This window comes from Zingiber officinale, chromosome 1A (assembly GCF_018446385.1).
Source record: "Zingiber officinale cultivar Zhangliang chromosome 1A, Zo_v1.1, whole genome shotgun sequence".
Taxonomy (NCBI): domain Eukaryota; kingdom Viridiplantae; phylum Streptophyta; class Magnoliopsida; order Zingiberales; family Zingiberaceae; genus Zingiber; species Zingiber officinale.
The window spans coordinates 87,516,610-87,531,945 of NC_055987.1; positions in this window are offsets into that span (position 1 = coordinate 87,516,610).

Consider the following 15,336-nt stretch of genomic DNA (forward strand, 5'->3'; position numbering starts at 1 on the left):
TGTAAAATTTTTTTTAGATATTTAAAAGGAACACCAAATGTAGGAATTTGGTATCCTAGAATACCTAATTTTGAAGTAATAGGCTACTCATACTCCGATTATGTCGTCTGTAAATTAGATCATAAAAGTACAAGTGGCGGATGCCAATTACTTAGATCAACACTTGTTAGTTGATTTAGTAGAAAATTGCACTGTGTTGCTTTATCTACTACTAAAGCTAAGTATATAAAAATGGGTGAGTGTGTAGTACAACTGTTATGAATGATGCATACATTAAAAGACTTTAACTTAGAATATAAAAATATAAAATCCATATTGATAAAATCAGTTCAATCAACTTAACCAAAAATCTAGTGCATCATTCAAGAACTAAACATATTGAAATTAAACATCACTTTATTAGAGATCATGTCACCAAAGGAGACATTAGACTCAACTATGTTGGGTCCAAGTCAAATTTGGATGACATTTTTACCAAACCACTACTAGAATCCAAATTCAGTAATTTTCAAAGATGACTGGGAATGTGCATGATAGACTAGGACTTTTATTATCAAACAAATTTTCAAATGATGATTAAATTTTAGGAAAATTATTCATTTATATTTTCAAAATTTTCCCATTTCCCTTGTGTTGTAAAAATTATTTTAGCCTTAGTCTAGATCGTACCCATAGAAAGCATGCTCCTATAGATCTAGGAATTGAACATCTCACAAACATATTAGATTTACCTTGATTGTGTATTCACAAACATAGAATGGAGTGAGATACGTAGACCTCTTGCTTGGACTTTGATGCTTATATCAGTGCATCAACATAAGTTTGGGTGAATAATATAATAATACATTCATCAAGTTAAGTAATTCTCTTTCAGTAATTTCCAACTAGACATTAGTACTTAACTTGACTAGCCAAATGAATACTGCTATCCTCTGATAGTTAGTTAGTAATGAAAGGCTAGACATTTAAATGAATATTTTTCAAGAAATACCAGGTTCAGGGGGAGGATCGAAAATCTTTCTGAATTTTTTTTGAAAACTTTTCCTTAATTTTTTTTTAATATTCCTTAGAATTTTTTTTCTTCAAGAATTTCCTTTTAAATTTTATTTAGAAAATCTTACTTATAGAATTTTTCCTTAAAAATGTTCATTGTTTTTTTAAGGAAACCATATTTCAAAAAGTTTGTTTTCAAAATCATATTTTGAAACTTATTTTGGAAATTATTTTAAAAACTTTGGAAGTGTTCTACAAAAATACTTTAGAAATTATTTTGAAAAAGAGCTTTGAAAATTTTTTTCTTAAAAACATTTATTCCTCCCTTAATGGACCTGTGATTTTACCTTTGTCATGTTTTTGAAAACATTACTTGTAATATTTTTAAAGTAGTTGGTTCTCAAAAGCTTATTTTCAAATATATTATTTTCAAATATATTATTTTCAAATATATTATTTGAAAACTTGTAAAGTACTTTATGCTTCATGTATTAATTTTTTTGATGTGTATCAAATGAGGAGGATAGTGGATTAAGTTAGAAAAATCAAATCATGCTAACTCACCTTATTCAAAATTTTAATGTTTGCTTAATTACATTTATTTTTCTAACTCTAAGTCATGTTGACATTACATCAATAAGGGGAAGATTGTTGGTGTAGGTTGCACTAATAATTTAGTTTTGACATATGATAAATAGGTTAAAATTAGGTGTAGTGTTTGTCTAACCTTTCTACCAAGTGTGCAGAAATTGACTGATCTGAAGAACCTGACATCAGACTAAAATCTAACTATGCCCACAAGATCTGATAGCTGGTGTGAAGTCCAAATAAGTTCACATGACCCGATATCTAGTGGAAAGTCCGGTTGGGTCCGCGGGACCTGACAACCGACAGAAGTTCAGTTGGGTCTGCGGACCTGACAATTGACGGGAAGACCTGGTGAGTCAAAAGCAAGTCAAGTGACTACAATTGATAAGTGGAGGTAAGCAACTGGAGGTGAGATCCAGTGAGGATGTGTTCCCCGTTGAGGGAATTATAGGCGTTAGTCCAGCTTAGGTCCATTTGGGAAACCTAAGTTGAGACCTTGACTAGATCCTAATTTCGAGGAGATAGGATCTAATTACTACTACTATTTTATTATGTTGTGCTAACTCTGTTTTACAGGGTAAATATATTTTCTACAGGGTAAATGTATTTTCTATTACCTAGACTAACCTTTTTGTAGGGAAGAAGCTGTTGAAGAAAAGGAGAGTCTGGGTGCTTGAAAGGGATCTGAGCACCTGGAGTTGTTTGGGCTCCTGGACCAGGCTGGTCCAGGTGCCTAGACCAGGCTCGTCCAAGCACCTGGAGTCGGTCCAGGCGCCCTGATGTGCGTAGATTGCATACTCTTGTTTAGCATGTTTTGACGCGCATTCACATACCTTGAGAATTCTTTATCTATGCATTTTCATACTTCCAGCTTTACTTTTAGCATATTTACTCTTTTTGTTCGGATATCTGCTTTTGTGTATTTTTTGTATACAGGGGTCGAATTTGGTGAAGGATTCATGTTCGAGGCCAAATCTGCAAGCGAAGCTAGAGAGGAAGGCACTGTACCTGAACCTCACACGACCCTGCCATGGGGGGTTGCCTAGGCCGTGTGGAGATCCTTGGCCGTATGGTTGCAGTAGAAAAGGAAGTGGCTTCGGCCACGTGAACCTCACATTGTCGTGCCAAGATTTGAAGCTAAAAGAGGCCTCGGCCGTGTACACCACACGACCGTGTAAGGTTTCCAGAGACCAAGAAGGCCCTGGCCGTGTGCACCACATGACCGTGCAAGGTTTCCAGAGGCAGAGGCAATGCAGGCCGTGTAGATCTACACGACCATGCAAAGGGAGTTGTGGAAGAAGCATGTCACGACCGTGTATCACACACGGGCGTGTAATGTAGGCAGAGAAGGGAGTGACCTTGGCCGTGTGAACCTCACACGACCATGCCTCGGGGCCGTGTGGCGCCCAAACCTCCCCTCTATATAAGGCATCCTTCATGAATTGAAAGGGGATCTTCTCCCTTTTTGGGGGGAAATCAAGATTTGGGCGTTCCTCCACCATCTTGGAGGGATTTTCCTATGATTCAAGGGCGGAACTTCAACGCTTCAACTCCTAGATTGTGGATCAGATCCGGAGACGGTTCTTCATCATAGATAAGCTTTCTTTCTTCCTCTTCTTCGATTTAGGATCAAGAATGCTTGTAATCTTCCTCTCTTCGGATTTCTTTCCCCATTTTATGGAGTAGATTTCTTTGTTCTAAGATGGAGGGAGTAATTGTAAGGATGATTTGATGTAAAACTCTTGTAGATATGCCAATTTCCTATTTCTATGATTTTGCCCTGTTTGTATCCATTCTTTCTTGTATGGATTGTTGTGATTAGAGCTTAATTGCCATGCTTGATTGAATGTTTAGATATCTTATGGATCTTGTAGAGGTAATTCCTCATTCGATTTTTCGAGGGACGTACGTGACAAACATGCCAGTGTAAGGACGTTTGAGGGATGATCTCGAAGGTGAAATAGGGTTATTCAAGGGGGTAGGATAGATAGTATGCATTAATCTTTGTATCTTTATGCGATTGATGAATTGTGAATTCCTATGTTGATTATCCGAGGGACGTTTGTGACAGGAATAAACCCGTGTAAGGACAACATAGATTCATACCTAATTGATCACATTTAGGTATAGATTTTAGTCCTAGACCAGTTGTCTATTGCAAGAGAGAACCAGCAACCTTCTACAAATAATGGACAATTAAGGAATAAGATTTGGTAGATCATTTACATTTGATAACCTTACAAAGAAACCAAAACTCCTAGAACATCCCTTATCATTGCCCTTATTCTTGTTTCTTATTCTTTTGTTTCTATGTTTTACTTTTCATAGTTACACTTTTCTTTTGTGAATCAATTGATTAGTTGTTTAGCTAACTCGTGTTGAGACATCTTTAGTGGTTATTCCAGTCCCTGTGGATACGATATCTTTTATTATTACCTACGACATTTCCGTACACTTGCGGAGAGTCAACAAGTTGTTGGCGTCGTTGCCGGGGACTGTGCTATAACATTAGGGATTATCAATTGAGTTAGACTAAACATAACTTTTTTTTTCTTTTCATTTGCATAGTTGAATCTAATTTTTAGAATTCTATTTTCATAATTCTTTCTTGTATATCTTGCTACCTCTTAATAATTCTTTTTGATCGTGGTAACTGTAATTTTGTATCTCCTATTTCCCTTCTTTTGTACATCAAACATGGTATTCAGGTCATTAGGAGATTATGGGCCCCCAAAGTCTGCCAAAGGATTAGGGCCAATTGTTTACCCTAAAATTTGAGCAAGAGATTTTATGCTTAAACCATCCTTTATCTCATTGATTCAGCAAGCTTATTTTTGGGGGTCTAGAGATTGAGAACCCTTATTCACATCTAACTGAATTCTATAGATATTGTTATACTGTGAAATATGAGGAGGTTTCGTCTGATGTTATACAGCTACTAGTTTTTCCTTTTAGTCTGAAAGATGCTGAGAAGAGATGGTATAATTCTCTGAAATCTCAAAGTATCAAAACCTGGGATGAGTTAGAGCAGAAGTTCTTGGGCAAATACTTTCCCCCGCAGAAGACTACTTATTTGAGAAGTCAAATCTTGAATTTTAAGCAACTTGTTGGGGAGGAGCTACATCAAGCCTGGGAAAGATATTCATCTCTTTTACAGTTATGTCCACATCACGGTATCGAGAGATGGTTAATCATGCACTTATTCTATGTGGGACTTTCTTTCTCAAATAAAAGTCAATTAGATATAGCCTCTGGAGGATCTTTTTTGAAGAAAAGCTTAGAGGAAGCCAATGAGATAATTTACAGAATTGCATCAAATCTTAATCATTGGTTAGGACAGAATAACACAACTCTAATGGTTAATACGGTTGAAGGAAAGGAAAATGGTGAGAAAGGAATTACTCTGAATCAGAATGATCTTCAAGTATTATTGCCTTAGTGCTATGAGTCTCTTTCAAAAATATTTGATGAAGAGACAGCTTCAATAGAGGAGAAGAAAGGGGATGATATTTCTCTAGAAGATGAAGAGGATTTAGAGAAGGGATCTCAAGAAGAAGAAATTAGGTTGATAGAGCAAGAGCTAACTGTGCCAAAAATAGTGTCACCTCAACTTGAACTTAAGCCATTACAATCAAACTTAAAATATGAATTCCTTGGACCAAATTCCAATTTTCCAGTTATAATCAATGCCAATTTAACTGAGTCTGAAACATAGAGATTGATTGAAGAGTTAAAGCTGCACAAAAAAGTAATTGGATATACAATTGATGATATCAAAGGGATTAGTCCTTCCCTTTGCATGCACAAAATTTTACTTGAAGTGGGTTATAAAAATTTAATTAAACATCAGAGAAGGTTAAACCCAAATTTGAAAGAGGTAGTAAAGATGGAGGTGCTCAAACTTCTTGATGTCGGGATCATTTATCCAATTTCAGATAGTGAATGGGTGAGTCCAGTACATGTAGTCCCAAAGAAAGGGGAAATGATTGTTATCAAAAATGAGGATAATAAATTGATTCCAACACGAACAGTAATGGGGTGGCGAATGTGTATTGATTATCGAAAGTTGAATAAAGAAACTAGAAAGGATCATTTTCCCTTGCCTTTTATTGATGAAATGCTTGAGAGATTGGCTAAGCACTCATATTTTTGCTATTTTGATGGATATTCAGGATTTTTTTTAAATTCCAATTCATCCTCAAGATCAAGAGAAGACTACTTTCACATGCCCCTATGGCACCTTTGCTTATCGCCGTATGCCATTTGGGCTTTGTAATGCTCTAGCTACTTTTCAGAGATGTATGATGGTGATTTTTTCAGATTTAATAGAGAAAATCATGGAAGTATTCATGGACAACTTCTCAGTTTATGGGAATGACTTTGACACTTGTTTGTCAAATCTTTCTACAGTTCTGCAAAGATGTGAAGAGACGAATTTAGTATTAAACAGAGAAAAATGTCATTTCATGGTTAAAGAAGGAATTGTTTTTGGACATAAAATATCAGAACGTGGGATTGAAGTGGATCAAGAAAAAGTAGAAGTAATAGAGAAGTTACCCCCACCAATTAATGTAAAAGGAGTGAGGAGTTTCTTGGGGCATGCCAGATTCTATAGGCATTTTATCAAGGACTTCTCAAAAATTTCTAAGCCTTTAACAAATTTATTAATTAAAGATGTTGAATTTTGTTTTGATAGTGATTGTATGGAGCCTTTTAATAAAATCAAAAGTGCTATTACTTCAGCTTTGGTAATCCAAGCCCCAGATTGGAATCTTCCATTCGAGATAATGTGTGATGCTAGCGACTTTGCAGTAGGAGCAGTTTTAGGACAAAGAAAGAATAATATTCTACATGCAATCCATTATGCAAGTAAAACACTTGATGCAACTCAAGTGAATTATTCCACTACAGAAAAAGAACTCCTAGCCGTAGTATTTGCATTTGATAAGTTTAGATCATATCTGGTGGGTTCAAAGGTGATAGTTTATACTGATCATGCAGCCACCTGATATTTACTAGGTAAGAAAGATGCTAAACCTCGGCTTATCAGATGGATTTTATTGCTTCAAGAGTTTAACCTTGAGATTAGAGATAAGAAGGGAGCAGAAAATGTAGTGACTGATCATCTATCCAAAGTATGGCGAAATAAAGAAAAGGATGTAGATTTTGACTTACCTATTGATGATGTTTTTCCCGATGAGCACCTTCTAGCTTTGTCAAATGTTAAAATACCTTGGTATGCAGATTTTGTCAATTTCCTGGCAAGTGGAGTTTTACCCCCAAATTTCTCCAATCAACAAAAGAAAAAGTTTTTTTTTTTTAGATGTGAAGAATTATATTTGGGATGAACCCCTCCTTTATAGGAAATGCAATGATGTGATTTATCATAGATGTGTACCTGAGGAAGAAGTCAGAGATATCTTATTTAATTGTCATTCTTCTTCTTATGGAGGACATTTGGGGAGTTCTAAGACAATAGCGAAAATTCTTCAAACGGGTTTCTATTGGCTAACTCTATTTAAAGATACTAAGAAATTTGTACAGTCATGTGATCAATGTCAGAGGACTGGAAATATCACTAAGAGGAATGAAACACCACTGAATTACATACTTGAAATAGAATTATTCGATGTATGGGGAATAGATTTCATGGGGCCATTTCCTCTTTCATATGGGAACATGTTTATTCTTGTAGCAGTGGATTATGTATCCAAATGGATAGAAGCTATAGCCTCTCCTACAAGTGATGCCAAAACAGTTATCAAATTATTTAGAAGCATAATTTTTCCAAGATTTGGTATGCCTAAAGCAGTCATTAGCGATGGTGTATCGCACTTTATAGAAAGCCAGTTTGAGAATTTACTTAGAAAATATGGAGTGAGCCACAAAATAGCAACACCATATCATCCACAAACCAATGGGCAAGCTGAGATTTCTAACTGTGAAATTAAAGCCATACTAGAGAAAACAGTATCTAATTCACGGAAGGACTGGTCATTGAAGTTAGATGATGCCTTATGGTCATATCATACTACTTACAAGACTCCTATTGGAATGACTCCATTTCGGCTAGTTTATGGAAATCCTTGGCATCTTCCAGTAGAATTAGAACATAAGGCTTATTGGGCAATTACAAATATAAACATGAATCTCAAGGAAGCAGGAGAGAAAAGGAAGCTTCAGTTAAATGAGCTTGATGGATTAAGATTGGATGCCTATGAACATGCTAGATCTTATAAGGAAAGGACAAAGAAATGGCACGATCAACACATTCTCCGCAAAAGTTTCAAGGAAGGAGATCTAGTTTTATTGTTTAATTCAAGATTAAAGCTTTTTCCGGGAAAGCTTAAATTAAGGTGGACCCATTCGAGGTTAAAAAGGTTTATCCTTTTGGAGCTGTAGATATTTGGAATAAAGAACTTGGAATGATTAAGGTAAATGGCCAACGGTTGAAGGAATATGTGCATGGTATGAAATTAGAGGAGAAACAAAGGTTGTATTTTTCTGAACCTCGTCCTCCGGATTGATTATGTAGTTAGTTCCATTTTATGTTTCTATTTTTCATTGTAGTGTTTTTACTTGATTTTTGCTTTGTTTTTAGGTTAAATCCTACTTCCGTGAGCTGGCCATGATGTTTTCATGGGCATGGAAGTGTAGGAGAAGCAATGAAGAAGAGGAACTTTCTTTTGGAACAAAACAGAGCATGGTCATGTGTCATACACGACAAGGCATATCTTGTAGAGGAGGAAGTTGAATGGGCCGTGTCTACATGACACGGCTGTGTGGAGTGCCCAGAGAAGAAAAATTGCAGGGCCATGTCTCAGACACGGCCGTGTGAAGACTCCAGAGGAGGAAAGGTTCTAGGTCGTGTCCCATACACGACCGTGTGTAGTTCCGATGGAGAAATTTGCGCTGCCGTGTTATCAAGCATGGCCGTGTATGGTTTCCCGAGGAGAGGAAGGATGAGGCTGTGCCAATTGGCATGGCCGTGTAAGATATCTCGAGAAAGAGATGGGCATGACTGTGTCTTAGACACGACCGTGCGAAGAAAAAATGAATTAGGTCGTGCGATAATACATGACCCAGTCCATACCCTTAAAAGGGGTTAGGGCATGGGGTGTGGGCGGTACACGACCGCACACCCCTTTCTTCTTCCTCTTCCTCTCTCATTTCCTTATCTCTAGGGTTTCAAATTACCACTTCTAATTTATTCCTCACATGACCCAGTCTATAAAATAGATAAAATATTCAATACTACCTCTTGTCTGGATAGTCATAGGATCACACAAATAAGAATGAACCGATTTCAACATATCTTTGACTCCATACCCCTTGGACTTAAAAGCTTCTTGGTTATTTTCCTTCCAAGTAAGACTCGCAGGTTGGAAATATTTCCACTACCAATGAACCCAAAAGTTCATTAGCTACCAATGAATCCTACTCAAGTATAACCTAGCTTTTAGATGCCAAAGATATAATTGGTTCATTTCCGAAGGTTGCTTTCTCTTAAAATTAGAAGATGTGTTACTAATTTCCATTTGTTGCATCGTGGGAGTTATTGGATTATAAATTGTCAACCATCATACCAGAATAGATAACTTCCCTATTTTTCTTGATAACAACTTTGTTATCAAAATAGACACAATATCTATAATAGTTTAGAAACTGAAATCAGGTTCTTTCTAAACTTGGTACGTAAAGACAATTACTTAAAATCCAAATTTTATTCTTATCAAAAGATAAACATCTCCCACTGCAACAGCTACCACTATTACAGTAGTGCCCATGTGGATGGTGATTTACCTTTCATTTAGTTGTCGGGTTTCCTGGAACCCTGCAATGAATTGCAAACATGATTAATGGCATCTTGTATCTACACTCCAGGTTCTGGTAGATAACACCACTAGACATGTTTCAACTAATGAATTAAATACACCTAAATTGTTCTTAGTTCTAAGAAGACAGTCTACCTTAATGTCCAAGTCCTATTTCCAATCATTACAATTGGGACTACTAAGTCTTTTTCTATAGTATGACTACTAGGGATTGACAAACATCCTAAGAATCACAAAAATATTTGGTCAAGATCAACTCCTTAAAATCTCCATGAATTTTGTGTATACAATATCGAAGAGGAGATTTTATTCATTAATTTTATTATCTCGTCAACTTTACTTTATGACGAATAAAATTAATAGTTGATCAGTCTTTGATCAAATATTTGGTCAAAACTTTAATTTAAAATAACATTGATTCCTCAAACAATATTATTTAAATTCACCAACACCTCAAACACCGTGAATTTTGCATGCCACGTTAGTGTGAACGTATACAAATTCATCATTCGTAAGAGGAGGGTTTTACCCATTGACTATCTTGTCAATATAACTTTTTGACAAATAAAATTACCTCAAACACCATGAATCTTGTATGCCACGTTAGTGTGGACGTATACAAATTCAAACATTTGTAAGAGGGGTTTATTAATTTTATTATATTGCCAATCTAGTTTTATGACAAATCAATAGTTGGTTTCCCTTTGGTCACACAAGTGATAGTAGTGACTCCGTTGGGGAGGATACTATTAAATGTGTCTAAGTGTATACCATTACTTGACACTAAGTCCATTAATAAGATTATGCCCCTTCCGTTGGGGAAGATCACACGCTCTTAATTAACTTCCTATAGTCATCCAAAAATGGAAGTCATTCTAGTGATCCACAAACAAGCTCATTCGTTATGGAGGAAGGCACTCAGAGCCAACGCGCAAGCTTATTTGCATCACTTACAAACCAGTAATGGAGACCATGGGATTTACTTAAAAATCCCTCTCCCACTTAGTTATTTATAAATGAGGAATTTTAACTATGCTAGCCTACTAAACTTGTAAACTAACATGCACACACAGCACAATATAAAAGCAATAAATAGAAAATCTAATTTTCAACTATTATGGCTTTTATCTCTAGTTGTCCTCCGTGTGTTGTCATCCCAAGCTGCTGCCATATTTGGCCACCGCCACCGGGTCTAGCTGTCGCATCCATCTTGCTCCTAGTTCCGCTGCGCCTCTGGTCCTTAGAAGGTTCCACGCTTTGCAAGATTCGATCCGCGACATAAATAGAATTTTACATTTTTGATCCTATATTCCATAAAAGGAATGTACATGTATCTAGATCAAAAATAAAATCCTAATAAAACTAAATACAGCTCCTGCTGTATTTTAATACAATCATGCACACACATATAAATGCCCTTGAGATGTCCAAGGGTCCAATCACACACATAATAACAAAAAGCCATAATAGTTGGATCCTGCATCCACAAAGTTAGCACATCCTACTATTAACCTGCCTAAATTATGTATGACATGTGCATAATTAAACTAATACCAAATACACAGAGGCAAAACCCTAGCTCTGATACCAATTTTTGGTTGCTACTCGGAAAACCTAGAGGTTCCACTGTACAAAAATTTTGTACAAAGGTCTGAACCTTTTCCTAGCTACCATGTGTTTTTTTAAATTAAATTTTGGATCGCCTGCGGAACTTAACACGTTTGCTCCAAAACTTAATCTATTTGTTCTTTTAGGTTTTGACTTGGATCTCCTGCGGAACTTAACACGTTCGACCCAAATCACCTTAAGTTATTAATTCCATTAAATATTAATTTCCATAATTGGTTCCCAGTACTGACGTGGCGAGGCACACGGCCTTCTTGGATATGGGAGCAACCACCACCGACTAGACAAAACCTTTTATAGAAAGCTAATATTTAATTTCCTAAAATAACTTTAGGTTAACCGAAAAGAACAATCAAATCACAAGGAAAAGAAAAAACAAAAGAACACAACATCGAAAAACATATTCGAAATTCTAGAATCGTAAGCCTCTTGTATTTGGTATTATTTCCATAAATAACTAGTATGATGCGGAAAGAAAAATTACTAGTTATACCTTGTAGAAAAACCTCTTGATCTTCTACCGTATTCCTCTTCTAACCTCGGACGTTGTGTGGGCAACGATCTTCCGAGATGAGAAACCACCAACCACCTTCTTCTTCTCCTAGCTAGGTTCGGCCACAAAGAAGCTTCACCAAGGACGAAGAACAAAACACCAACCAAGCTCCAAGGGATACAAGCTTTCTCTCCTTCTTCTTCTTCTTCTCCAAGTAGTATCCGGCCACCACAAGAACTCCAAGCAAGAGATAAGTTTCGGCCACCACAAAAGAGGAAGAAAGGAAGAGGATGGCCGGCCACAATAATATTCTTCAAGGATGAATAATTTCGGCCACCACCAATGCTCCAAGGGATGCTAGAGATGAGACTTGCTTTCTCTCCTTCTTCTCCTTCCTTGATCCGGCCACAAACAAAAGCTCCACCAAGAAGATAGGTTTCGGCCAACAAGAGGAGAAGAGGGAAAGGGAAGGGCCGGCCATCACACCAAGGAAAAGAGAGAGAAAAATAATAGAGGTTGTTTTCCATGAAGGCACCCCTACCCCTTCTTTTATATTCCTTGGCTTTGGCAAATAAGGAAATTTATTTATAATAAAATTTCCTTAACTTTCCTTGACAACAATTAATTAAGAAAAAATTAAATAAATTTTCCTAATTAATTGTATGTGGCCGGCCACCTCATGTAGAGCAAATAGGATAATTTTAATCAACAATTAAAACTTCCTTTTTTGTCTTTGGAAATTTTAAAAAATAAAATTTCCTTTTTAAAATCCCTTCATGGTTGATAAAAAGAAATTTCTATAATTTTAATTTTCAACATGTGAATAATTTTTCAGAGAGAAAAAATAAAATATCTTTCCAATCTACAAATAAGGAAAGAGATCTAATCTCTTTCTTTTAATCTTTTTGTAGATCTTTTAAAGAGAGATATTTTAATTTTAATTCTCTGTAATAAATTATATCTTCCACATAATAAAAATTAAAATTAAAATTCTTTTTAATTTAATGGGGGCCGGCCACCTAAGCTTGGGTTCAAGCTAGGGCCGGCCACCCATGAACCAAGGCTTGGCCAGCCCTAGCTTGAACCACAAGCTAGCTTGGCCGGCCCCTTTCTCATGGGTATGAAGGTGGGTATAGGTGGGTATAGTACTCTATAAATAAGAGGCTACGATAGGGACCGAGAGGAGGAATTGGTTTTGGTCTCCCGATAAAATTAAGCATCCCGTGTTCGCCCCGAACACACAACTTAATTTTATCAATAATAATTCATTCCACTAGAGAACTATTATTGAACTACCGCACCAATCCCAAATTACATTTTTGGGCTCCTTCTTATTATGAGTGTGTTAGTCTCCCTGTGTTTAAGATAACAAATGTCCACTAATTAAGTAAGTTACTGACAACTCACTTAATTAATATCTAGTTCCAAGAGTAGTACCACTCAACCTTATCATCATGTCGGACTAAGTCCACCTGCAGGGTTTAACATGACAATCCTTATGAGCTCCTCTTGAGGACATTATCAACCTAGTATCTCTAGGACACAGTTTTCTTTTATAATCAACAACACACACTATAAGTGATACCATTTCCCAACTTATCGGGCTTATTGATTTATCGAACTAAATCTCACCCATTGATAAATTAAAGAAATAAATATCAAATATATGTGCTTGTTATTATATTAGGATTAAGAGCACACACTTCCATAATAACCGAGGTCTTTGTTTCTTTATAAAGTCAGTATAAAAGAAACGACCTCAAATGGTCCTACTCAATATACTCTGAGTGTAATAGTGTAATTATACAGTCAAGATAAACTGATACCTAATTACACTACGACCTTCCAATGGTTTGTTCCTTTCCATTATGGTCGTGAGCTACTGTTTATAATTTATAAGATACTGATAACATGATCCTCTGTGTGTGACACCACACACCATGTTATCTACAATATAAATTAATTGAACAACTACATTTATCACAAATGTAGACATTTGACCAATGTGATTCTTATTTCTAGATAAATGTTTATACCAAAAGCTAGGCTTTTAGTATACACTCTAACAATGAGATCTACATACTGGTCTGCAATTAAGGTGAACATGGACTCGGTATGGAGGCCGGAAACACTGAGCCTGTGGAAGGAGCCACAGCTGCGATCTATGAGCATGTGAAGCATTTTATCGAGTTGCTCTGGCTTGCAGTGCTGGCTCCACTCGTCGATGTCGATTTCCTGCCAGCAGTAGGGGCCCAACACTACCTGCGACCACGATTTGCAGACCCTAGGAATAACGGTGAGGATCTCTTGGAGAGGGAGGTTGCGGAAGATGAGGCCCAGGGCATCGGGGATCAGCTCCTCCCACGCCCTCGCATCACTCCCTTCAGCCATGTCGTCGCCGCCGCCGAGAGGAATCAACCTACATTCCTGTTCAAGCAACCATATCAACCGGCGAAATGAAAAAATCCAGGAGTTTGCAAAATGAGATGAAGGTAGATTCACAGGAAATTAGGAGCCAGAAACAAAAATCCAGGAAAATTATAAACAAATAAGACAAATGAAGAAATCAACTAACAAATCCACGGAGACATTGAAATGGAACCCTAACAAGTAACACCTCCGTAGTGGAATCTCGGGCGACCAAGGAAGGGAACTGCCCTATTAACGGCGGGGAAAGCAAAGAGTTTAGGTCGAATTGAGCTCCTCAGAGTTAAATGAAGTGCCAAATATCACAGCTTTAGCTACTAAAAAATAAGTATAAGAAACAAAAAATCAACTCTCAGAGACAACCAAATCACTGGAGTTAAAAAAGAGGAGACCCACCTGACTTCGAACTGGATGACACTCCGTAGACGGATGTCTTCCCTCTGACCCAGTAGTTACCCATTAATTATCCAGGAACTACCAATACAACTCACCAGGCGCGAGATCAACCAAAGATGATCTTTTTCACAAGTAGGGTTGAGGACAGAGATAGGAAGGCATCCACGACGAAAGCTCACTCCTTTCGGTGAAGGAAGCGCACGGGGCTGCTGCTCTTGCCTCGCTATAGATTTTTCCTTGGTGCCAGACCGTGAGATAGTGTCCGGTTTTAGTATTGTTCTTGATGAACACTTTCCATGGGCGTGTAGGGTGAGAGGAGGCCTACGTTTTCAGCCACAAAAAGGTAAGGTTTGACTTCATTGAAAGCACAGAGGCGGAGGAGACATCGAGAGGAGATGGGTGTTCAGGTCGCTGGGACGTGGTCCGCCTCCACGACGCCGTCGCAGGCCGCCGTCTTCGCTGCTGTTGTCTCCACCGTTGGGTTCGGTAAGCGGAAGGGCATCGTGGCCTGTACGTTCCTTGGGGCTGGCGAATCGGCCAGGCTACTGCGGACTCGGTCGATGGAGGTTGCGGGAGGCAGAGGAAGGCAGCCGCTTGGACATGGCTTTTTACGCCGCCGCGCCTTCGGCGCCAAGACCGAGTGCTTCCCTTCTAGCGGCGTCGATGATGGTCGGGCTGAGGAGGATAATGTGGAGGAGACGCATCCCTGTTCTCTGCTTCCTTTTGCCTCAACACGAGCTTGCCGCCGTCGTTGAGCAAGCAAGAGCCTTCAACGGAGCCCCCGTGGGTGCCGGTGAGGCCGGAGCCACCGGACTGGCCCGGCCAGATCGTGCCGGCGAGCATGGAGAAGAAGCAGGTGGTTTTGATCTTCCTCATCGATCCAAGATCCAAGAAGGGGAAGAGATGTAGTAAGGGGAAGAGGGAGATGAGGCTGAGAGAGATGGTCAGGAGGTTTAGGTTTAGGTTTAGACTGAGAGA